Source organism: Protopterus annectens, chromosome 4.part1, assembly GCF_019279795.1.
Source record: "Protopterus annectens isolate FY-2018-M chromosome 4.part1, PAN1.0, whole genome shotgun sequence".
In the NCBI taxonomy this organism is placed as follows: Eukaryota; Metazoa; Chordata; order Ceratodontiformes; family Protopteridae; genus Protopterus; species Protopterus annectens.
In genome coordinates this window covers 449,781,064-449,807,325 of record NC_056734.1, presented here as the reverse complement: position 1 = coordinate 449,807,325, position 26,262 = coordinate 449,781,064, and positions in this window count along the sequence as shown.

Here is a 26,262-nt window from a genome sequence, read left to right as displayed (position 1 = left end):
TGCATTTACACACACCCTACTACCCCCCCACTACCCCCTGTAGTATTTGCCAAAAGGATCTGTTCTCTCACACTTGCATTTACACAACCCTACTACCCCCCTGTAGTATTTGCCAAAAGGATCTATTCTCTCACACTTGCATTTACTACTGAGAGGCTTCCCTTCTCCTGCTGTACTTATAGGGTGCTGACATCATCTGTGTTTAGAAAGGGGAATGTGCATCCTGTAGTGTGTTCTACCAGTTGCCAAAAGGGACATTTCCCTCACACAAAATTGCACACACACTAACCCCCATCCAAACACGCACACTTGCCATTTGCAGGATTCATTCTCCTACCTAACTAAGTCACGACACATGAGAGAGATGCACTAGCAAAGCGCACTATTCGGATTACTAGATAGTTCTTCTTCTCTGGCTGTACTTGTAGGGTGCTGACATCAGTATTTTGAAAGGGTAATGTGCATCAGGTAGTGTGATCTCCTGATTGCCAAAACTAACATGTTTTTCATATGGAAATGCACACACACAAACTCCCCACCTCCAAACTTGCAGGTTTCAAACCCCTACCTAAATATGTTATAGCACTTGAGAGTGACGCTGTAGCAGGTTGCGCTACTCTGAGTACTGGCAGATGTTTCTTCTCAAGCTGTATGTATAGGGTGCTGTCATCGTCACTGTTTGGAAAGGGTAATGTGCATCATGTAGTGTGATCCCCTGATTTCAGAAAAGCACATGTTTTTCATACAGAATTGCACACAACAGAGTCCTCACATCCAAACACACACACATGTCATTTACAGGTTTCAAACTCCTACCTAGCTATATTTAGACACTCGGGAGAGACAGAGTGCGCTATTCGCATTATTTGGAGGCTTCCCTTCTCCTGCTGTACTTATAGGGTGCTGACATCATCAATGTTTAGAAAGGGGAATGTGCATCCTGTAGTGTGTTCTCCCAGCTGCCAAAAGGCACATTCCCCTCACACAAAATTGCAAACAGACTACCTCCTCTCATCCAAACACACACACTTGCAAGATTCAAACCACTACCTAACTATGTTATGATATTTGAGACAGCTGCATTAGCAGAGCACGCTATTCGCATTACTGGAAGGCTTCTTTTCTCCTGCTGTACTTATAGGGTGCTGATATCATCTGTGTTTAGAAAGGGGAATATGCATCCTGTAGTTTGTTCTCCCAGTTGCCAAAAGGGACATTTCTCTCACACATAATTGCACACACACTAACCCCCCTCATCCAAACACACACACTTGTCATTTGCAGGATTCAAACCACTACTTCATTATGTTATGACACTCGAGACTGATGCATTAGCAGAGCATGCTATTCACATTACTGGGAGGTTTCCCTTCTCCTGCTGTACTTATAGGGTGCTGACATCATCTGTGTTTAGAAAGGGGAATGTGCATCCTGTAGTGTGTTCTCCCAGTTGCCAAAAGGGACATTTCCCTCACACAAAATTGCACGCACACGAACCCCCCTCATCCAAACACACACACTTGCAGGATTCAAAACTACTTAACTATGTTATGACACTCGAGACTGACACATTAGCAGAGCGCGCTATAAGCATTACTGGGAGATTTCCCTTCTCCTGCTGTACTTATAGGGTGCTGACATCATCCGTGCTTAGATAGGGGAATGTGCATCCTGTAGTGTATTCTCCTAGTTGGCAAAAGGGATACTTATTTCAAACAGTCTTGAACACACCCTAACCCCCTCCACAAAAACTGAACATGTACAGGATTCAAACCCCTACCTAACTATGTTATGACACTCAAGACAGAGGCATTAGCGGAGCGTGCTATTCACATTACTAGAAGGTTTCTCTTCTCCTGCTGTACTAATAGGGTGCTGACATCATCAGTGTTTAGAAAGGGGAATGTGCATCCTGTAGTGTGTTTTCCCAGTTGCCAAAAGGGACATTTCCCTCTCACAGCCTTTTACACACACCAACCCCACTCACCCACCCACTGAGCATTTGCAGGATTCGAACCCCTACCTAACTATATTATGATACTTGAGGGAGACACATTAGCAGAGCGCACTATCTGAATTACTGGGCATCTGTTCTGCACCTGTAGTATTTATAGGGTGCTGACATCTTTATTTCTACAGAAGTATGTACATGTAGTACTACCTGTCAGGTGGGGGATAGCATATATATGCATTTGCAGCCACCTACGTCAGGGTCAGATATGCACATCGCACTGGCAGGTTATGTTCTATACCATGCTTTGGGAACACAGGACCTGTAACACACAACACAACCAGTCCAGAACACCACACCCACATCCAGGACACACACTTAGCTTCCCTGGGAACAGTGCCAGGATATGCAGGTGTTCACATACACCATTCCAGTTGTTAACATCAGGTACAGGCATATTGTGTGTGAGAACTACTCAGGCCTCTACCACTTTGCCCTACAGCCACTACAATTTGTGGGTCCATGTGCTATGGCAGAACCACACACCACAGCCACATGGGGGAATACATATTGCACCTGTCCATCTGCAACATGGGTACTCACTGTTCCACACCAGAGGTTGACCACCATTGTTGATATCTGACCATACCCACCTTTCCCTGGACATCCATATCCCATCTCCACCCTGAGGCAAGGTTGTCACTGCACACAAACTGTATTTAGCACAAGCAGACTCTACACTTGTGTAGACTGGGGTGGACGACTTCAGAGGACCCATGCTGGGGGACAATACTGGCCACTCAGCATAATCCTTGACAATTGCATTCTATGAGCATGTGTATGGTTTGCATTGGTCATGCTATCCCACATATACCCATGACTGCTCCACAACAAGACACCTGTCAGCTGTACACCAGCCATATATGCGCCGTACAACAGACAGAGTGACCTAATACACTGCAGAGCTGTAGCCCACAGAGGGAGGACATCTGTGAACAGTTCCGGCACGGCACTTCATTCACACATACTCATTACAACACAGTGTTGACAGTGGAATCGTCCAGAGAATGCAGATAGGGCTCCCCTCAGTCTGTTATTGACGGACACCTACTGTCAGAGATCCTCAGCAACCCTCTCACAGCACACACCGACAAAATGGCTGTGGCTTAGCACATTCAATCCCTGGGACCTCCACGGTGCCCCTGCTTGACAGAGGCACAGCTCACTAGCTTCACATGTTGCCTTCTGTGACCTACTTTACAGTGGCACAGTAGCCTATTGTCCTGGGGATGCAGATGCCAAGCACACTCTGGCTGAGCTGTCATTCCCTAGGGCAACAAGCCTAGAATTGACCTCTACACCCATATGTTCAATTGTCGGATGCACAATATTTGTTGTGCTGTTCTACTGTTTGCAGGTCTTTATTGCCATAGCATGCCCTGTTCCTATGACCAACTTGTGTATCTGTGGAAGATGTTTGCATATGACGGCGATCCACTATATCACTTATGTCTCTGTAGTCATTTACTGTGTGCACTGGGCTGATTGCTGTGTTGTGGTTGGTTCCTGGACTGACACGTACAAATACCAGATATGTGTGGCCAACTGCTAAACTGAGATATGGCCTAAGTGTGTGAGCATGCCCAGTTCAGCCTTTCCATGGCATGTTGTCTGACATATGCCTCATTTATCAAAGTGTGCGAGCATGCCCAGTGTGAGCTTTCCATATGTTGCACTCTGAAGTCCACCACATATTTGGGTGTGTGTGAACTTCAACAATATCTCACGTTTATGGTTGTGTGTTGGGTGTCATGTACCGTATAGTGTACTGGTTCAGTACTTTCACTGTGGTGGACAGTATCCTGGGCTTTAGTCCTATGACTGCTTGACATCTTCATAGTGAGCACAACAGACTGTGTAGGGGCCAGTTGTGTACATATGACCATGTTGCAATATGTTCAGATATGGACTACCTACACCAGGCTCGTCCAACATTGCTAGTGTATTCCACAACATGGGTGGGCATTGGCAAACACTAGCGATGTTCCCTAGGCCATTTCTGATGCTAGTCACAGAGTGTGTTTGTCCTTCAACACACATTGTAACTGGAGTTTGCCATGACATGTGTCATGGTTAGTATACTGTGCCTCCGTCTACCTCTAACATAACAGTGATACCCAGGGTTAGCCTACCATCTCCCATCCACTCATCAGGATTCCTCTTGAGGTGTGTCGATATGTGACTCTCTGGCTGACCTGTACCAGGAGTTTACTGAAGAGTGGAGGTGCCTTCTATGTTATGGATCATTCTGTACAGCTTGTCCTATGTATGTCAGTGCTGGGGTTCAGGTCTCTCATGTGCATAGCTCACTGCCATTCAGATTGTACAAGGTGCAACATGTTCATTCATTCCAGGTTGGACATGGCTTCATACATCAGGCACAGCTTTCCTGTAGCTGGGAAGTATGGTGGTGTGTGGGGCTGCAGTTTGTTTACTCAGGCAACACATGGCATCTGTTCATGCTCTTTGCTACTCCTGGTGGGGTACTGTTGTGGACTTTACAGTTGATGGAGGTGTCTGCGGTATATCCCACAGGGGCTATTGTAGTCACTTGTGACGCTGATGGAGGATGACTGCAGAGCCACAGTGAGTTCCCCTTATCTACATCTGCCAATCTTCATGTTTGGGTGGGTATATAGTATATGTTTCTGCGAACACTACAGCCACATGTTTGTCCAGTGCAGGATATCTATCACCTTTTGTACCCAGGTCTCACATTACATGTTAGGTACCTCATGGGTTAACACCTGTGTGGTAATTTGTGGGCACTTACTGTATATCCACGGTGGTTGTCTATACACAGTTCTGCAATTAGCTTGCTGACATGGCTATGGCTACAGTTGTCTGTTTGTAGGTGGCCCTTTTGTGGGTTGCTTGTGTGAGCTGGGGGTCGGATATGGTGGGCTGTTTGTACTCCTCTGCATACATGTTCAGTCACAGTCCTTCCATGTTGGCCTATACCTATGGGATATATATACAGAACGGGGGTGGGGGGGCCAAGACCAGGCCTTGTGGGATGCCACTCATATCCGCTTTGTAGTCTGACATGGATGCGGCATGTCTGACCATGTCAGTTCTGTCTTTGGTCTGGTTTGCAACCCCTCTACTGACATAGGGGTATATATTTAAGCTGGTGAACATATCTATACTGAACTCATACGGTATTGTCTAGAAGCATGTGCACGGTCCAGCTACACTGTGTGGACCACATTGCCCTCATCAATGACCTTAATGACTGCTTCAAATGGGTCAGACATGTTTAGGGGCAGGTTCTGCAGTTACGACAGCCACACTGTGTAGGGTCCAGTATCAGTAGGTCCACAATAGCCTTCTGTCTGCGGTACATACTGATCCTTTCCATAGCTGTACAGAACAAGCTTGTCAGGATCCTGGGGTGGTAGTTTGGAGTATCCATTCAGGCAACACCTTTGTTGTGATGGACCACTGTTGTTGTACACTGCTCTTTGGGTACATATCCTGTGGTAAGACTGACATTGGGCAGTAGTGTGATTTGGCATTCCATTATTCTTGGAGTCCATGTTGGCCTCAGCACAGGACACCATCACATACCTTTGCTGCTGTGTGTTCTGCTTTGCAGATGATGGCTGTTACCTCAGCATCTGCAATGTCAGGGGACCATCAGTCTGCTGGGATAGGTATTTTGCACTCTGGGGCGGGGTGTTTGCACTGCACCTGACAGGTTGTATGTTAGCAATATGTGTGTGTGTTTGGTATGTTGTTTGTAATATCTGTGTGATTCGGAGCATATCTGTGGATGCCCAACATGGTTCCTACCATCAGTTGGGTAACCCTTGTGATTATCCTTAGTGTCCTGTACGTTTTGTATCTTCATAGGTTCATGGGTTCATACTAGGCTATACACCCTAGGCCATTAGTAAGCCTAGCCAGAGTGTGTGTGTCTTTCGCCACCCCTTGCTATGTTCAATTATGGCCATTTATGAAGTTCTTCACTGTGCCTCTGTCTGGTCGTGACACAGTGAGGACCCCAGTATACATGTACGGTCATCCATCCACTTGGCAATATTCCTGTTGAGGGGTGTCAGTGAGGGGCTCTGCCTACCATGGATTGGGATCCTGTTTCTGGGTGTGGGGAGCCTCTGGGTTATGTATCTGTCCCTCCAGCACATCTTATTTCATTATGTGTTGAGGCTGACATCTGTGACTCTCACAGCTCCAATGGCTTTGATTTCCTGTGGTGGAGCATGTCCATTACTCTTGTGTTGGACATGGCCTTGTACAACAGACATACAATGCCTCTGTGTAGGCAGTCTGTGACTGCAGTCAGCTGGGGTGTCTACAGCCAGGCAGCATATGACATATATTTCACACCCTTTATCCTGTTGGTGGGGTAACTATGAGGTCTTCCGAACCACTGCAGGTGTCACGTACGGTACATCCCATATGAGTCATTGTACTAGATTATGGGTCTGATAAGGGAACAGTACAGCGGCACAGTGACCTCTGTTGATGTTGATGTGAATCCTTTCATGATACGGTGTCCAATATCGACAATCTTTATCGCCACATTGGCATTGTGGGTGTCACATGACAGATTAATGTCAACCTGTGTCCCTAGGTCCCTGATTACTCCTTGCATACATAATGGTTTGACACCTATGTGGTAATTTGTGTGTACCTTGTCTGGTATTTGGTGGGACATTCATACTGTCCAGTGTCTTCAGGATGTCTGGGTGGAGTTCTTGTGTGTGAGAGTGTGGTCTGTCGCATGCTACAGACTGTACAGCAGTTTTGATTACAGTTATGTGCACATGGGTGGTCTCCACTGCTTTGTGCATTGTCAGTTACCTGGCAATATGGGTGTCTGTGCTGCATATGGATACTCCCACTCCTTTGATGTTTTGGTGCAGGTGTTGGGGCCATAACACATGATATGTGGTATAACCTAGTAGTGCTGGTGTGCTATCAGTAGGCTTGCAGCAGGCTTCTGTCTCTGCACAGACATCGATGTTCTCCATAATGGGAAGTGCCTCAGGGGCATGCATATTGCAGTTTACACATCGGGCTTTGGTCAGCATTACCCTTATGTTTCTTACCACTTATGTTTTCTAGGGTGGTGGGTAGTCTTTTTGGCCTTGCCTACATACGGCTCTATGGAGGCGGCAAAGGCCTTATCCAGTATCCAGACACACACGGGTAACAGGTGCAAGCCATCCCTGGAACAGCAGCATGGCTTGTCATGCTTGACATCTCAAGCAGACAGACATCAGACCCTCTTGGACTGACAGCTGTAACTGTGCCAGCTGTTAAACATGAGCATTCTGTGTTTGTACTGTGGCATCATTCTGGATGCTGCACACAGCCAGTGTCATACCAGCCTGGGGTACATACTCAGAGGGACCATCCATGTCTCTTTTCATGTTGACCAGGGAGGTACATCTCAGGTAATTCACACCAGCATGGACATTGAGTGCATCATATTTCTGCTTGCTTTGGGGTGACCTGCGTACTTGTGTTATGTGGCATTTTGTGGCAGCCTACAGGCAGCTTACTCTACCCCTTCCCTTGTTCAGTCTGGTGAGTGGGACAGCAGTGTGTCTGCCTATACAGGCACCTATTACAACTGTATCAGGCATGTTGTTTCTCCTTCTGGCCTGTGACTGTTTGGCACACCACCTTTGCGTACTATTCGTTGCATGTGCTATGTTTGAAGGTTGTGGTTGCTTGTGATCTGCTTTGGAGGCTTCTGTTGGCATGGTGTGTTTGTAATTAAGGCCTCCAGGAATATTTGTCTGTGTTTATGTGTTTGGTTTACAGTTGTGGTAGGTCTATGTGGGACTGGGTTTGTTGTGTATGTGGTTACCTTCTCTTCCTGACTAGTTTTGACAGTACTGAGTTAGTGGAGCTCAACCTCTGGTTTGGATACATGGATGCATCTATCACATATATTTGTATTTATTGGGGGGTGTTGTGGTTGTCTGTGTACTTGGGACTGGTGTCACATTGCCTCTGGATTCACAGATTCTACTTGTTGTGGCTGGACTTAGTGGATTGTATGTGTGGAAATATGTTATTGCCATACTACTGGTTAGTGATTACTTCCCTTTTTATGTTTGCTCTATCATGTGGTAGCTTCCGCATTCTCTTGCATGGTTTGGTAATGGCTGGAGTCCAGCATGCCAGATGCCTGCGTGTATGGCATTGTGTGTTGTTGTTATTTGTGATTGCATACTCCTAGAATTCCTGGCTGTGTTCATGGAATGCCTGTATAACATGTTCTGTGGTGTGTCCCATATTCTGCACTTGCACAGGGCCTTTTGTGGATTCAACATCGGTTTTGAGGGCTGCAACCTATGCTTTACACATGTTTTTCACTGTGGTATTCTGGCCAGGGACTGGGGTCAGGATGTGTATATCCAGTGTGATTACTCTATGGTCTGGTCTTACCAGTGAGGGGTACACTTCTCATCTTGCCATCCAGTACACATGTTGCTGATTATCACATCCAGTATGCTTACCCCTCTTGTGGGAGTGGTACATTGTTCCTGGGCATTTTGGTTTATGGATTCTGGGTAATTTTCTCCTACTGTGTTGGTGCTAGTATAATGCTCCCGGTGTATGTCTGGGTATTTTCAGTCAAGCAATATAATGTGGTTTGGGGGGATTGATATATTCATGTATTCCGACATAGGCCAGGTGCAGTTCCTGGTATTAGGACAGTAGTCTGCAGCAGGCTATATACTGGGAGGCGGTTTTAGCCATTGGTATTTGACCATGGCTAATCCATGCTGCTTCTTGTTGTGGTACCAACATGGGGGTGTGGTTATCCTTGCCATTTCTTGCTAGTCACCCTCCTTTTGTAGCTTGTTCCATGTTTTGCAGCTGTACAGCACAGTATGAGGTGTGACCTGGTAGTGTTAGGGTGCTGATGTGAGCCTTGACCCAGTTCTCTATTACAGGACTGGTATCTACATTCTCCATACTGTGTGTGTTTACACTGCACACTTCTTGCTGTTTAGGCATCTGTCATTGGGTAGCATTACATCTAGGTTCCTATCCCTTGTAGAACCTATGAAGGTGGGTTTGTGTTTTGAGACTTACCTATTCAGGGCATGCTGTGGGTACTGACAGCCTTTGCCAGTATCCATGGGGCATGGCATGATAGGTGCACGCCACCCCTAGCAGGTGGTGCATCATGTCATGCTCAGCATGTCTTCCCAGCCTGAAACACATTGGCTCCCCTTTGACTAACTGCATTACTTCAGCCAGTTATTGCACTTGATCATCCCATCGTCATTTTGTGGCTTCATGCTTGGTGTGGGTGGATGTTAGTCAGGGTGCTCATGTGTGCATATAGTACATGGTGTTACATTACTTAACACATGGCATTCATGCCTCAGGTGGTGCTGCAGGGCTGCCTCTGTCGGATGCGCATATTACACTTCCCTGTACATGTTTGTGAGCAGGTCATGTCATTTTAGGCATCCATGTTATTATTTGAGTGAGTCAGAGGGGGTATCATTCCCAGGGTTCCTACTGAGCCAGTGTATGTGCTATGCATTGCCTCTTTGCCAAGGCCAGGGCATACTGGGCACGCCTCCTTCTGCCTACTGGGGCAGGCTCAGGTTGTTCCTCCTCCGAGTCACGCTCTGCCTGTGATGGCCTTGGCAATGGTGGGGGGTTGTTTGTCCCGGCCCTATGCTGGTCCTGCTGCAGCTGTTTTCGCAAGATCATATTATGTAGCATAGCACATACCATGACAATTTGGGTACATGTAGTTGGTGTGTACTGCAAGGCTCCACCAGATGTGTCCAGACACCGGAACTGTGACTTGAGCAGCCCAAACACACGCTCTATTACATTACGTGTTTGTGCGTGTGCCTCATTATGGCATTCCTGTTCAGGTGTGTGTGCGTTTCTGATTGGTGTCATCAGCCACGGCTCCAGTGCATAACCTGCATCCCCCACTAGATGTCCGTGTGGGATGTCCCCATTGGCAAATGTCTGGTACAGCTGCGTCAAATGCCAGATGTGGGAATCGTGTTAACTCCCAGGGCAGCCAGCACACACATTCATTATTATGCCCTGGGCATCACACACGACCTGGCAGTTGATGGAGGGGAAGCCCTTGCGGTTAATGTAGGCCCTACCCCGCTCACCGGCTGGTGCTTTGATGCATATGTGCATGCAGTCTATTGCACCCACTACCTCAGGGTATTCCGCTATTTGCTGGAAGAGACGCATATTGCTGGCCAATACCTCACGGGCATTGGAGAAATATACATGATCACTGACATGTGCTGACATGGCATCCAAGGTGCAGTACCCCGGAGGCTGATGCCTGTGATATCCCCATCATATCGCCAGTTGGTCTCTGGAAGGTACCTGTTGTAGTATTCTTAGGCCAACACATACCTTGGTTTCCACTGGGATGGGTTCCCCTCTGTTGGTTCTGTGTGTGAGGCGTGGCCTGCACAGCTCAACAATTTGCTGCAGGAGCTCTCTGTCCACTCTATAGCGCTCTACTATCTCCAGCTCATGTAACCCGTGGTAGGTGACCCTGGGCCTGTACACTCTTCTCCGTCTCCTCACTGTGGATTGTCTGGCACCATCTGCATTGTCACCACCCTCAGCAAGTCACCTATGTCTCATTATGACAGCTATGGCAGCCCCTAACATTTCTGCTCTGAGTTAAGCTTTTTCAGTTTTCACTTCTATTAGCTTACTCCTGTCTTGCAGTGTCTCTTAAGAGAAACATCCTGCACTACTGTTTGCAGAGTTTTAAGTGCTGGGCTGGGCTACTATTCTGCCTGTGTAATTGCCTGCTTCTAATTGTTTTCACCTGCTAGCTTCAGCAGTTATCCCTGCTAGCTTCCTATTAATTCTGTTGCTTCCTTTTTCCTCTCTGTTTCCTTCTGGGGGAGCAACGTGCATACCATCAGAAACACGCTCACAGCGGCTTACACGCGCGCACATGTGCTTACACGGTTCAGAATCTACTTATTCGGGTTAAAACGCGTGTACACCCGCGCAAACACTGTTACACGTCTGCCAACAGCCTCCAACATACTCAGCCTGCCCTACACACGCGCACACCTGCGCAAACAGTGTTAAACATCTCCCAACACACTCCCACATGCTCAGTCTGCCTTACATGCACACACACTGCCTTACTCGCGCTTCATGGCGCGCACACGTGCGCATGCACGCCCAGCAAGAAACTTTGGTGTACGTAACAGTGTACACCTTCCATTTCTTGACTTTCCATGACTTATCTAGTGGCACACCTCTTTCCATGATCTGTGTCTGTCATCTGTCATGTTACACTGGCCTCCAATGAACTGCATTTCTTTCTACCATTCCCCCCTGTGATGTCACCTATCTCCTACTTTATTCCTCCCCCTTATGTATCTCTTACACTACTCAGACTGTGCTCATTTGCTATGTGACTGTGAGATTCAGTATCCTAACCCTCATTTACATGAGATTGCCTACTAATGCTTAGTTACATGTCTTAGACTCAGCTTCCCCCCTTAGCAACCACTACACGGTGGCCATGTTGTTTTTGGTCTGCTGGTCCCTGCATTGTCATTCCATGTATTGCATGAAACCCACATTTGTGGGTTTATAACCTTCATTTTTATGTTTTATACAGTGCAGCCCGTTTGCGCGGGGCTGCGCTGGGTTTAAAAAATTATATTTTTAATATTTTGGCATCGGGTTATATTGCCAATGGCCACATATTTGGCCATTGGCATGCTGCCTGAGTCATATGCGCCCTTTTTTTGGAGCTGACATGGCTCCGTTGTGGAATTTGCAGAAACGTACTCAGTTGTCAACTGAGTACATTTCTGCAGCTAAAACATCTCTTACATGGACTGGTTTCTGCTTCGTGGATCGCTAATATACCTCATTTGCATACCTTTCGGCTGCAAGTGAGGTATTTAGCATGTCCACGCCCAGTCTGTGTAAGAGACGTTTTAGCTGGTCTCTTACACGGAGTTTAGGGCTGTTCCTGGATCGCGAGGCTTGCATGGAGTGTTGCACGTCTCTTACACTCCGTGCAAGCCTTCGTGAATCCTGCCCAGTATGTTGTTGTTTTTGATGAATATAGTAGCTTCTTCTAAGTCATTAAATGTTCTCATCTCATTGGCAAAAGGTATTTTTATCTTGGCTGGAAAGGCCAGCTCTGCTTTAATGTTGTTTTGTTTCAATGTTTTTAATACTGGCCAGACGTTTTTCCTTTGTTCTAGTATTCTGGAAGAATAATCATTGTCAAACCTTATCGGGCTTTGATTTTATTTTAAGGGTGATTTTCTCTATTCAGATTTTAATACTAGTTCCTTGTCCAGAAATGAAAGAAATTGTATGACTATTGATCTAGGTGGAGTATTTGTTGAGTTAGAAGCAGATTTCTTCAGTGCTCTATGCGCCCTTTCAATTCCAAATGAAAGTTCATCTTTCAAGTCTAAAAATTCAGGAATCCAGGCTGTTAAGAATGAAATAATGTCTTCTCCTTCAGTGTTTTCAGGCAGACCAAAGATCCTTATGTTGTTCTCTTTTCCCTGTTTTCTAAATCATCTACTTTGTTAAGCAGCCATGTATTCTGTTTAAGCAGAAATTCTTTTTGGGATTCTTCCTCTTTGAGTGTCCCTTCAATGTCATTTAGAGAAGTCTCTGTATTTGTTATTTTTGAATGATGATGCTGTAGTAGTTCCTTAAGAGTATCAGTCTGTTTTTGAGAATTTAATTTGAGATTTTCTAAGTCATTTTTAAAGCCATCCATCTTCAAAGATAGTCCCTGTAAGGTAAATGTCATCAATTGCAGTTCTTTTTTCAAAGCATCATCTGCATGAGAATTCCTTGAGTTGTTCATATTTAGTGACTCAATATATCTCCAAGTTACTTGACAGGAAAATTTTTGTATACCTCCACCAAAATTGATATTTGTGTAGTTTAGTAGTTTATCTATAGATTTCTGACATTTTAAACTTGAAAATAATAACATTTTCCTGTATTATTATACTAGTTTATGGAACTCTCAAAATTCACTGCTCTCAGTTGGCCATCTAGGCTCTGCCCCCATGAGGAATGTTTCTGAGATATAACAAGTTGAGAAAAACATAGGTATTGCCATATCTGGATTTCTCTAGCAGCTGTTTTGCACTTTGAACTTCACTTTCAGCCAAGTCATTTGACTGAGAGTTTTCAGGACTACTTGTAATATGATCAAAGTCCCACTCTTCTGCAAATTTCTTGAACTGCTGACTTGTAAACTTTGCACCATTGTAAGAAATAACTCCTTGCGGACTACCATGGAGAGAAAAATGTCTCTTCAACTTAGTAATGACAGTACTGGAAGTCATATTGGGAAAGAGGTCAATCGTGAACCAATTTGATTAAGAGTATTCTAACACCAAGTAATGTTGACCATTCCACTCAAAGATATCTGTGGCTACTGCTGACCAAGGTAGTTCTGGAATCTGGCTTAACTGAAGTGGTTCCTTCTGTTGATGCCGCTTTGTAATATTACCTACTGAACAAGTCAAAGTACTTTCGCAATACATCTTGACATAGAAAGCCAAAATACTACACCTCTTGCCCTTCTTTTGGTAGAATCAGTTCTTGGGTGGTCATGATGCAAGATCTTGATGTACTCTTGTTGCAAGGATTTCGGAACAATACCTTTAGGACCTTTCATGATGACGCCATTGTCTGACAAAAGCTCATCCCTGTATGAAAAATAAGGTTGCACTTCTACTGGTAAACAAAATCTCTTGGAAGGTCATCCTCAACTGATACCTAGGCTTAGCTTCTGGAGAATTAGGTCTGAATCTGTGTGAGTTCTGAGCTCATCAAGGCATGTGGAAGAAAACCTTCTCAATTCCATGACCTCAAAATCAAGCTGCTCATTGTTATGCTGTTCTCTGGTTTTCCTGGGCAATCTGGATAAGATATCAGTAAGATAAAAAATGTTTGCCTTTTGTGTAAACAAGACTGAAATTCTACTTCTTCAATTTGAGCATCATACATTGCAATCTATCTGGAGCTATATGGATATGTTTTCTCAAAATAGTGAATAGAAGTTGATGATCAGTTTCAATCTGGATAGGTCAATCATAAATATAATCATGGAACTTTGAGCATGCAAACACAATTGCCAAAAGCTCTTTCTCAATCTGGACATACAGCATCTCGGTCTGGGTAAAAGTTCTTAAAGCATAGGCTACTGGTCTACCCTCTTGAAAAATGAATGCACCTAGACCAAACTTAGAAGCATCACAGGAAAGAGTAACTGGTTTGTGAACATCATAGTAGCTGAGAGTTGGTGGGTTGGCAATTATTTGTTTCAGGGCATCAAATACTCTTTGGTGCTGTTCTGACCATGAACAAATTACATCTTTGCATGTCAGCTCTCGTAATGGTGCTGAAAGTTGACTTAAATCTGGAATGAACTTGCCTAGATAGTTGATCATGCCAAGAAAACGTTGTAGGGCTTGGACATTATCTGGATGATATTTTTTTCATGTGGCAGGATAGTGAAGGACAACTGATATCTTTTGTGAATTATATTAATGAAAGTACTAATTTTTTGACTTTCACATATAAATTTATTATTAAATAGGCAGCATATTTGGATGTTTTGCTTATAAAAAATTTTTTATTAATGAGAGGTATTTGTCAACTATTTATAGGAAGCCAACTTATTTGAATACTTTTCTGCATTTTTCCAGTGTGCCCCCTTTTGCACAAAAGTGAGCTGTTATCAAGGGGCAATTGGCAAGAGCAGTCTGTATGATAACATTATTTAATCAATTCCAAGAAGAATGTTACTTATTATGTAACATGTTTAGTAATAGAGGTTACCCCGAATCTTTACTTGATGAACTGATACAGAAGTTAGTTCCAAAATGGAGAAAGGGTATATTTTACCTATCCTAAATTCCCCTGAACGATGCAATAATTTGTCATCTAATATTAATGGAAGGGAATCGGGACAAAATGGTAATAACAATTATATGAAGGCTTTTATTACAAGATTTAATTTGGATAGTAATAAACATGATTTTAAATAAGAATTGGGACTTGTTAAAGAAGAATATTAATCTTTTTAATAAACTTAGTGATGCACCCACTATAGTGTACTGGAAGAGGTTTAATCTTAAGGATTTACTTGAAACCCCTTATATCTTTAACGGGGCACGATATCACATGAAATTATGTGGCAGATGTAATATATGTAAGTATATTCTAGTATGTGACTGAGTGACTATTAATAATAATAAGATTTATGTAAAAGGAAAATTCGACTGTAACTCAATGGGTTTGGTATATGCTGTAATCGGCCAATCTTGTCATAGCTTTTACATGGAAAAAAAGGAACGTAGACTCCATGACCGAGTGTATGAATATATGTACGATATAAGGAAGGAGAGAAGAACAAATGCACTTTGGAGACATATTGGGGTAAACCTGGGCCATCACTTTAAGTTTATAGTTCTGGAAAAAGTGGAGAAAAATCAACGGGGGGGGGGCATGGTTTGTTTTACTGGAAAAACAAGAACTCCATTGGCAATAGTTTCTTAATAGTAACTGTCCATGGCTTAATGATAGTATTGCAATAGCACCATTACTTAAAACTAAAAGCCTTGGAAAGACAGGGTTTTATTTGTTTTTTATTAATTGTGCTCTATTTATTTTATGTTTGTGGTAGTTACTGCCTACTTGTTTTAGCTGGATTTTTTACATATATATTATATATGTATATTTTTTATTTTCATATTTTTTTACAACTGTTTCTGTATTTTTATCTTATGATAAATGTGTTTGTATCTTTAAATTTGAATTGAATCATGTGACTTTTGCTCTATTTTAAACTGCAGGGTTTTTGAATGAAGTTATCTGATGAAGTTTTGAACTTGTAAAATGAAAATGCTTATTTCTTGGATTAAATTCTACTTGCATTTTTTTCACTTCAAGAGTTTTCTTCGGCTTATTGTTTTGTTTAATTTTAACAGTATAGCTCTACACAGATGGAATGGTCTCCAACATTTTCAGTCATTACACATATGATGTCCTCCAGGATGAGAAGGGTTTGTAGGGAGTGGAGTTTCTTATTTAGGCTGCCAGCATATATAAATAACACCTTCATATTTCCTTTGGTTGATTTATTATGTTGGTAGGTTTTTCAGGCTGACATTGCCTGAAAAGGGCACTATGTAGCTGGACAATGGAGTAGGACATCCATGGTGAAGCAGTGTTTTTTGTTGATCAAACTCTTGCAGGCTGACAGGCATAGGACCCCATTCAAATGACAATAAAAACTAAGCCAATTAATGAAGGGCCAGATTCACGAAGGCTTGCACGGAGTCTTAGAGTAGAGTAAGACTCCATGCAGCCAACATGTCCGCCGAGCAATCCAGGAACAGCCGGTAGGGGTGTGCAACTGAGAACTCTAAACTAGTCCTACACGGACAGGGCTGGGATATGCAAATTACCTCAACTGCAGGCGAAAGCTATGCAAATGAGGTAAATTTGTGATCCAGGAAACCCGAACCTGTCCGAGTAGGAGAAGTGTTACTTGCAGAAATGTACTCAGTTGATAACTGTGTACGGTCCTGCAAATAGCAAAATGGAGCCGTGTCACCTGGAAATAAAGCATGAATGTACAGGAGGAAGCATGTCAATGACCAACAATATGGCCATTGGCAACGGGAAGGGATGCAAATTAAAAGTAAAATAACTTTTTTTTTAATCCCGATCTCCGGGGTTTAACAGTAGCGCAGTGCCACGCAAACGCACTGCACCCTAAAAGCAGAAAATTAATAATTAAGATCCACAAATGTGGATTTTATAGCTAAAAAGAATTTACAATGCAAGGGAATGGCAGGCTGAAGACAACATGGCCAACGAGTAGAGGTTGCTAAGGGGGGAAGCTCAGTCTAAGAGATGTAACTAAGCATTAGTAGGCAATCCTATGCAAATGAGAGTTAGGATAGTGAATCGCAAGTTTACATAGCAAATGAGCACAGTCAGTGGAGTGTAGGAGTAGGATAAGGGATGTAACAGAGTAGAAGATAGGTGACATCATGAGGGGAGTATGTATGAAAGGAGTGAAGCTCATTGGAGCAGTGTCATGTGTCAGCTTACATTCACATAATAGTGAAAGAGGTGTGTCAACAGGTAGGCCAGGTAAAGTCAAGAAATCGAAGGTGTATGCCGTGGATAACACCAAAGTTTCTTGCTGAGCATGCATGCGCGCATGTGCACGCCAGTAAACCCGAGTAAGACAGTGTGCGCGCGTGTAACCGTGTGTGCGTGCGTGTAGGCTTGAGTAAGCATATGTAAGGCTGTGTAAACAGTTGTAAGCACGTTTGTGCTGGTGTGCGCGCATTTTAACAAGAATAAGCAAGGTTTAGTCTGTGTAAGCATGTGTGCATGCATGTTGGCTGCTGTGCACGTGTTTACGCTTGTGTGCACAGTGCTCCCCCCCCCCCAAGGAAACAGAAAGGAAAAAGGAAGCACACCAAATAGTGGGAAGTTACCAGGGAGTACTAGCAGAGCTAGCAGGTGAAAACAATCAGAACAGGCAATTACCCAGACAGAACACAAGCCCAGCCCAGCCCAGCACTTAAAACTCTGCAAACAACAGTCCATTATGCTTCTCTTAAGAGACTCTGCAACACTGCAGTAAGCTAATAGAAGTGAAAACTGAAAAAGCTTCACTGAGACAAAAAAATGTTAGGGGCTGCCATTGCTGTTATAAGGCGACATATGCAACATGCTGAGGGTGGTGATAATGCAAATGCTGCTGGACAACCCACAGTGAGGAGACAGAGAAGAGTGTATAGGCCCAGGGTTACCTACCAGGGGCTACATGAGCTGGAGATAGTGGAGCGCTATAGAGTGGACAGAGACCTCTTGCAGCAAATTGTTGAGCTGTGCAGGCCACGCCTCACACACAGAACCAACAGAGGGGAACCCATCCCAGTGGAAACTAAGGTATGTGTTGGCCTAAGAATATTAGCAACAGGTACCTTTCAGAGACCAACTGGTGATATGATGGGGATATCACAGGCATCAGCATCTAGGGTACTGCATCAGTTCCTGGATGCCATGTCAGCACATGTCGGTGATCATGTATATTTCCCCAATTCCCGTGAGGAATTGGCTAGCAATATGCATCTCTTCCAGCAAATAGCAGAATACCCTGAGGTAGTGGGTGCAATAGACTGCACGCACATATGCATCAAAGCACCAGCCGGTGAGTGGGGTAGGGTCTACTTCAACCGCAAGGGCTTCCCATCCATCAACTGCCAGGTCGTGTGTGATGCCCAGGGCATAATACTGAATGTGTGTGCTGGCTGCCCTGGAAGCTACCATGATTCCCATATCTGGCATCTGACGCAGCTGTACCAGACATTTGCCAATGGGGACATCCCACATGGTCACCTAGTGGGGGATGCTGGCTATGCACTGGAGCCGTGGCTGATGACACCCATCAGAAACGCACACACACCTGAACAGGAACGCCATAATGAGGCACACTCACAAACACGAAATGTAATCGAGCGTGTGTTTGGGCTGCTCAAATCACAGTTCCGGTGCCTGGACACATCTGGTGGAGCCTTGCAGTACTCACCAACTACATGTACCCAAATTGTCATGGTATGTGCTATGCTACATAATATGATCCTGCGAAAACAGCTGCAGCAGGACCAGCATAGGCCTGGGCCAAACAGCCCCCCACCATTGCCAAGGCCATCACAGGCAGAGCGTGACTTGGAGGAGGAACAACCTGAGCCTGCCCCAGTAGGCAGAAGGAGGCGTGCCCAGTATGCTTTGGCCTTGGCAAAGAGGCAACGCATAGCACATACACTGGCTCAGTAGGAACTCTGGAAATGATACCTCTCTGACCTGCACATATAGTAAAAGGGATGCCTACGTTGACACTACCTGCTTTCAAACATGTATAGGGAGTGTAGTATGTGCATCCGACATAGGCAGCCCTGCATCAACACCTGAGGCATGATTGCCATGTGTTAAGCAATATAAAGCAGTGCTAAACAGCATTTACCATCATGAAGTATATGTAAACAAAATTGCACACACCAACTACTACAAATGTGGTCAATGTAGAGTAATATTGGCCAATGTCCAGCAATGAGGGTTAATATTGAGAAATATTGGACAAGCTGGGTCTAGGTAGGGTATAGCTGAACAAATGCCAACATGCTCATATTTGCTCTACTGGCCCCTAAGCAGTCTGGTCTGCTCAGCATGAAAATATAAGTGGTGATGGGCCTCGAACCCAGGATACTGTGCACTATAGTCATAGCACTAAACCACTAAACCATGACAGTATTGCAGTGGTTAGCCTGTATGAAGAAATGTCGATAAGTCTATGCAAAGTATTTCATGGAAACCCTGCAGGCACAGCATAATCCCTGTCGAGTTATGACACAAAGGTGAGTCCTGCAGTAAGGATAGAACCTGACTTTCAACACACACACACAGTACAAATGTTAATATTGGACATGTAGACATACATCAACAAATGTAGTGGACCTCAGACAGCAACATACTGAAAGGTCACACTGGGCATGCTCACACACGAATTCATGAGACAAATGTCAGGCAACAAAACACTGACAGACTGAACTGGGCATGCTCACACACTTAGGCCATGTTGGAGTACAGCATTCGGCCACATATAGCAGGCAGTTGCATGTGTTAACCCACAAACTTCTCACTACCCAGCAATCTGTCCTGTGCACACACTGATATGACAACAGACACGTAAATAATATAGTGGAACCCTGCCATAAGCAAATATGTTCTGCAGATACCTAAGCAGTTCATAGAAAGTGTGAAAGCAAATATGATAAAAACCTGCAAACAGTATCAGCAATAAACATTGTGCATCATGAAAATTATCATAGGTTCAGAGGTTGATACTAGGCTATCTGCCCTAGGGCATGTACAAGCATAGCCAGAGTGTGTTTGGCTTCTGCAACCCAGTCTAATCAGAACAATAGCCCATTCATGCTGAGTGTATTGTGCCTCTGTCTAGCAGGGACCCAGAAAATATCCCATGGGTAAACATGTGATCACCCATCCACATGTCAAGATGTCACCTGTAGGTGATCAGTGGGTGGCTCTGCCTATGCAAAACCGGGACTACACTCCGGAGTGAGTGGAGGCTTTCTGATTATAATCTGTCCCCCCAGCATGTCCTTTTAACATCAGTGCTGAGGTATATATCCCTGGAGTGTGCAGCTCCAAGGGAGTCGGATATCCTGAGGTGGAGCATGTCCAGTAAGTCTGGGTCAGATATTGCCTGCAACTACAGGCACACAACACATCCATGTAGGTGGTAAGTGACTGAGTATAGCTGGAGTTACTGTATCAGAACTGTGCAGGGCATCTGTGTGAGTCCCTACATCTGCTCGATGAGTAACATTTGTGGCCATTACAGTTGCTGCAGGTGTTAGGTAAGGTACATCCCAAATGTGGCATAGTAACCAAGCATGGTCGTGAAGAGTATAGGGGCACAATGACCACACGTGATCAACATGTGAAACCATATGGGATATGGTGGGCTATGTAGACGTACTGTCTAACCACTATGGCAATAGGATTGTCAAAGGCGAGAGTACGAACAGGTTGTGTCCCCAAAACCGTAACAACCACTACTGTATGTAATGGATTACAACCTATGTGGTAATGTGTGGGCATTTTGTCATCCTCAAAGGGGATGACTGTGCAACTAATGGCATGTAGCCGTGGGCCATGGCTCAGGCACCATTCAACCTATCTCTGTGAGACCCTGTATGAGTATGTATGTGCCAGCAGGAGAGCTGATTATGGCACCCAGTTTGCAGTCATCTGCGAACATGGGCAGCCATAGCCCTCCTGTGATAGCCTGTACATCACACAAATATATACTGAACAAGAGAGGTCCCAGGACTGAGCCTTGTGGGATGCCATGTGTCATGGGTGTATAGTCAGACATGGCACCTGCAACACTGAGCATGTGGGTGCTATCCCTGATCCAGATAGCAATCCATCGTGTCAGATATGTGTCGATATTGATGCTGGGGAGCCTATGCATAATGGCCGAGTGGGGTATTGTGTTGAAGGGTTGTGCAAGGTCCAGGCAGGCTGTGTGGACAACTGTCCCAACACTGATGGACCTGGTAACTGCTGAAAGAATATGAATAAGTCCAACAGGCAAGATCTGCCCACAACAATGCTGTAATGTGTAAGACCCAGTGTCTGTAGGTTTCCCATGTCTATGTGCATGAGTCCCATTACAATACACCCCATAGCTTTGCAGAACAGGCTAATTAGCCTTTTAGGCCGATATTGCCTGTGGTCTGTTGTGGCAGTATTCAGTGGAGCGGGACCACTATCACTGTACGCCATTCCTTGGGTACATATGCTGCAGTAACTCTTATGTCGAACAGTGACGTAATGTGAGTGTTATGTCTGTCATGAAGGCTGTGTACGACACAGGCTGGGACATCGTCTGGTCCCATTGATGCTGTGTTGTCTACTGTGGGGAGGGCAGCACTCACCTGTTTACTCATGATGTCTGGGAGGTTACACTCTGTTGGTATGGACAGTACCACCTTAGGGGGGATGTGGGGGACACATCTGCACTGAACCTGTTTGCCAGGATGATGGCAATGTCAGTGGGTTCAGGGTATGTTTAGTCAGTATGCAGTAACACACAGCATATCAGTGAGTGTCCAGCCAGGTACCTGAATCGACTGAAGAAGGCCTTCTGAGTGTCCGACATGTCTGGTGCAATTGTCCGTTAGAAGCGTGCCTGACATAATTACCCAATTGATTGTAGCTGTCTGCTAGTACAGATCACAGATGCCTTCCCTGTCTGGGATTGTGCTCTATCATGTAGTAGCTTTCTCCATTTGTTGTAAAGCATATGAATGGCTGGGGTCTACCACACAGGTCCACTGCCATTGCAGGAATGAGACCAGTTGTTATTCTGGATGTAACGATCCATGCGGTCCACTAGGTGTCCATAGAATATGTATGTAAAGGATACAGCAGTCTGAGCCGTACTTACCACTGACCCAGGGTCTCTGAAGGATACCACCGTGGTTTGGAGGAGTGTGACGTTTTCCTATGGGAAGTTCACCAACATTACCCAGGAAGGGTGTGGGGATGGGTTATGGATGTCCAGTGAGATAAAGTATGTTCTGTCCTTAGCAATGAGGAGTATATCGCAGGTGTGGCACATAGAGTCCCCATGTCGGTGATGATCATGTCCAATATGTTGTCCCCTTGTGTGGGTGTGGTGACCAGTTGTGCCATAGCATATGAGTGTAGAAATAGTAGCAACTGTTGGTCAACGGTGTTGTGGCCTGAGTACTATCCACAGTCCCTCATATTGTCCAATGTTCCCAGGAAAGCTGAGTGGGGTTGCTGGGTTGGGGAGTGTGGTCTGTAGCAGGCAACAAACCAAAAGGCCGATTTGCACAATGTTAGGTGCATATGTATGGTGTGTGATGCTTTGTGCAGTGCTACCAACCCGGAGGTATGTGTATCTGTGATGTATCTGGATACACCCCCCAATTGTATTGGCCATTCCGAGTTATGTGGTCAGAAAGCATGGTACGAAATACAACCTGGTAGTGCTGGTGTGCATGTAGGAGCCTGAACCATGTGTCTGTTACTGCACAGATATTGCTATCCTTCATACTGAGGAGATCCCTGAGTGGGTGCAATTTGAGGGTAATACATCTGGTGTTGAGCAGCATTACCCTCAGTGTCGTGTACTCTGTAATGTCTATGGAGGTGGTTCATTCCTTTGCGCCCCGCTTAAATAAGGCACTATGGTGGCAGCAAGTGCCCTAGCCAGTATTCAAAGGTCCAAGGGTGACAGGTGCAAGCTGTCCATAGGAAAGCTGTATGGCATGTCGAGCATGTCACCCCAGGGTGAAAATGTATCCCCTTTGAATAACACCAATATGTTAGCCAACTGTTAAACGTGATCAGTGTGTTGGTATACTGTGACATCATACTTGGTGAGTGTAAGATGCTAGACAAGGTCAGGGTAATACTGGGCTAGGCTACATAATCACAGAGTTCCTCTATGTTTTATGTCATGTGGTCCAGGGAGGAAAGTCTGAGGTTGTACGCACCAGCTTGGACAATGATAGAGCCAGTCCTGGACTTGCTTTAGAGTGACCTGAGTGCATGTGTTATGTGGTGGATCCTGACACCTGAGAGACAGCTCAAAGTTACTATTCCCTTGTTTGGCCTGGTGAGTGGGACGACAGTGTGTTTGACATTAAGTGTCACCTATAACAAGTGTATCAGGTGTGTTGTTTAGCCCAAAGGGCAGTGACTGTGTGGCACACTGACATTGTGAACTGTGTGACATGTGGGCATTGTAGTGGGGTAGCAGTTGTATGTGTGTCTGCTGTGGAGGTCTCTGCTGCTTAGGCAGAGTGTATGTAGAGCCTCCGAATATGTGTATGTGTGATAATGTGGTTTGTGTGCTGTCACTATCGGTGTATGTGAGACTGATATGTGGTGTGTAAGATCACCCTCACCACCTGATAGACTATGCCAGTCATGGGTCGAGAGGGCTCAGTGTCCTGTATGTCAATATTGTTACATCTCCCACATATATGTGAGTGGGATGTGAGGAGGAGAGGGTCATATGTGTACATGAGGCAGATGTGACATGGTGTCATAAAAACAATATTCACTAGCTGGACTGGAGAGTACACATTAAACCGACCCCTGGACATGCCAGTGTATTATGATGACATACTCTGTAGCCTGAGCACAAAGGATCAGTAGGGTGTTAAGTGTGTAAAAGAGTATAACCGGGATTAGTGCTCAGGTTTGTTGGTGTTTTGTAAAGAGTGGCTGAGAAGGAGTCCAGACTGAGAACCATGACATGTCCTTCAGCTATGTAATAAATAGTAATGTACACGCATATATGTGCTGAGTCAGGGACAACTGTACCTTACTGACATTGCCAACATCCTATCAGACAGGCCCATGTATACATACCCACCTCCCACAGATGATAGTCCCTGACATCATACCAGGAGATATCACGTGTAGAATGGCTGAACAGCTCCCCCCAAAGCCAAAAGCATGGCAGCAATTGGATTACATTGTTTCCCAATATGTGTCATGTATGCACTACAGAACAAACAGACCCTGCACCTGAACAGTCTGTTGAGCCTCACCCACTCCATGGGACCTGTAACCGTCGAATGTGTTACAGCAACATAAGGCACTCCCCACATGTGTGGGTGCACAACACACCATGGGAAGTATAGTCCAGTAAGCCTATAAAGTCTGATCTGCAAGGCCATGGAGTGCAGCATAGCAGACGTGATAAACAGAGCTATTGGAAACCGACAAACACACAACCCTACCAACTGTGGTATGTTCATGTGCAGATCATGGTTCCCAAGCATGCTACACCATCTGCAAGGCAGCCACCCAGGACATACATCATGGAACAGAGCTACACATGTCCCACATAGACTTTGAACAGCTCTTCATCAACATCACAGACACATGTCATATCCACAAAATCAACAATCTGTGCATAGATATGTGTTGACAGATGGAGGGATGTCAATGTGTCCACAGATAGATCACACAAGGTGAGACTCACGGGGTCCTGTACAAGCTGTTGATACCTGCCAACCTACATGGATCATTCCTCGGATTGCAAAACAATGTGTACACACATTACCATGTCCAGTCTGATGATGTCATCATCCTACAAATATACCAGGAGAACAACAATCACCCTGTAAAGCATATAGTACGCTGTGTTAATGCATATCTCTCTAATATCATAACATAGTTAAGTAGGGGTTTGAGTCCTGCAAATGCTGTGTGTGTGGGGGTGTGTATGTGTGTGGTTTCCTTTGAGAGGAGTTGCCTTTTTGGAGACTGGGAAATCACATTAAAAGAGGTACATCCCTCTTTGGAAAGTCTGATGATGTCAGCATCCTACAAATATTCAAGGAGAACATAAACCCCCCAGTAATGCATATAGTGCACCGTGTTAATGCGTATCTCTCTAGTATTATAACATAGTTAGGTAGGGGTTTAAGTCTTGCAAACACCAAGTGTGTGTATGTGTGTGGTTTCCTTTGAAAGGAGTAGCCTTTTGGGAGATTGGGAAAACACATTAAAAGAGGTACATCCCTCTTTGGAAAGTCTGATAATATCAGCATCCTACAAATATTCAAGGAGAACATAAACCCCCCAGTAATGCATATAGCGCGCCATGTTAATGCGTATCTTTCTAGTCTTTTAACATAGTTAAGTAAGGGTTTGAGTCCTGCAAATGCCAAGTGTGTGTGTGTGTGTGTGTGTGTGTGTGTGTGTGTGGGGGGGGTGTATGTGTGTGGTTTCCTTTGAAAGGAGTATCCTTTTTGGAGACTGGGAAAACACATTAAAAGAGGTACATCCCTCTTTGGAAAGTCTGATGATATCAGCATCCTACAAATATTCAAGGAGAACATCAGCCACCCAGTCATGCATATAGCGCACCATGTTAATGTGTATTCCTCTAGTATCATACCATAGTTAGGTAGGGGTTTGAGTCCTGCAAACGCCAAGTGTGTGTGTGTGCACAGGTGGTCAATACAGTGTGGATTTTGCTTTTACTATGGTATGACATATGTTTCAACAGTCTGTGCATTGCACACATTGGATATCTGCATGTCAAATGAATATGTGTACATGTGACCTCAGTCAGTACATAGGTGTGAAGCCTGCATACAACATGAATACATTTGTAACCTTCGACAGATTGTGCCACTGCTTCACAAATCATAGGTCACATATGTATGTCTGTGTCAAGCCCGGCCAATGTAGTGATCTGTGGCCAAGGACATCTCTGCTACACACACCCATGACAGGTACTATAGAGTACTGCGAGTGAGGGTAATTGCCGGGGTATATGTCAGACATGTTCATACACAACAACAACTGGCAATAATGGACAGTCATTATAGGTGTACACCAGCCCTGTGGATATGCATGCAGGCCCCTAATGTGTTATGTGAAACACCGAGGGACCCCACAATACCTATGGATATGTAGATACCAAGAGACAGATGACATAACACATGTCTGTCTGTACACATTGGTACCCAACATACATGTTGAGGGCTACCACCTATGTGGTACTGTCGGGATAGTATGTATAGTAAATGTGGATGAATATGCCATAGATGGCTTACTGCTATACAGCATGT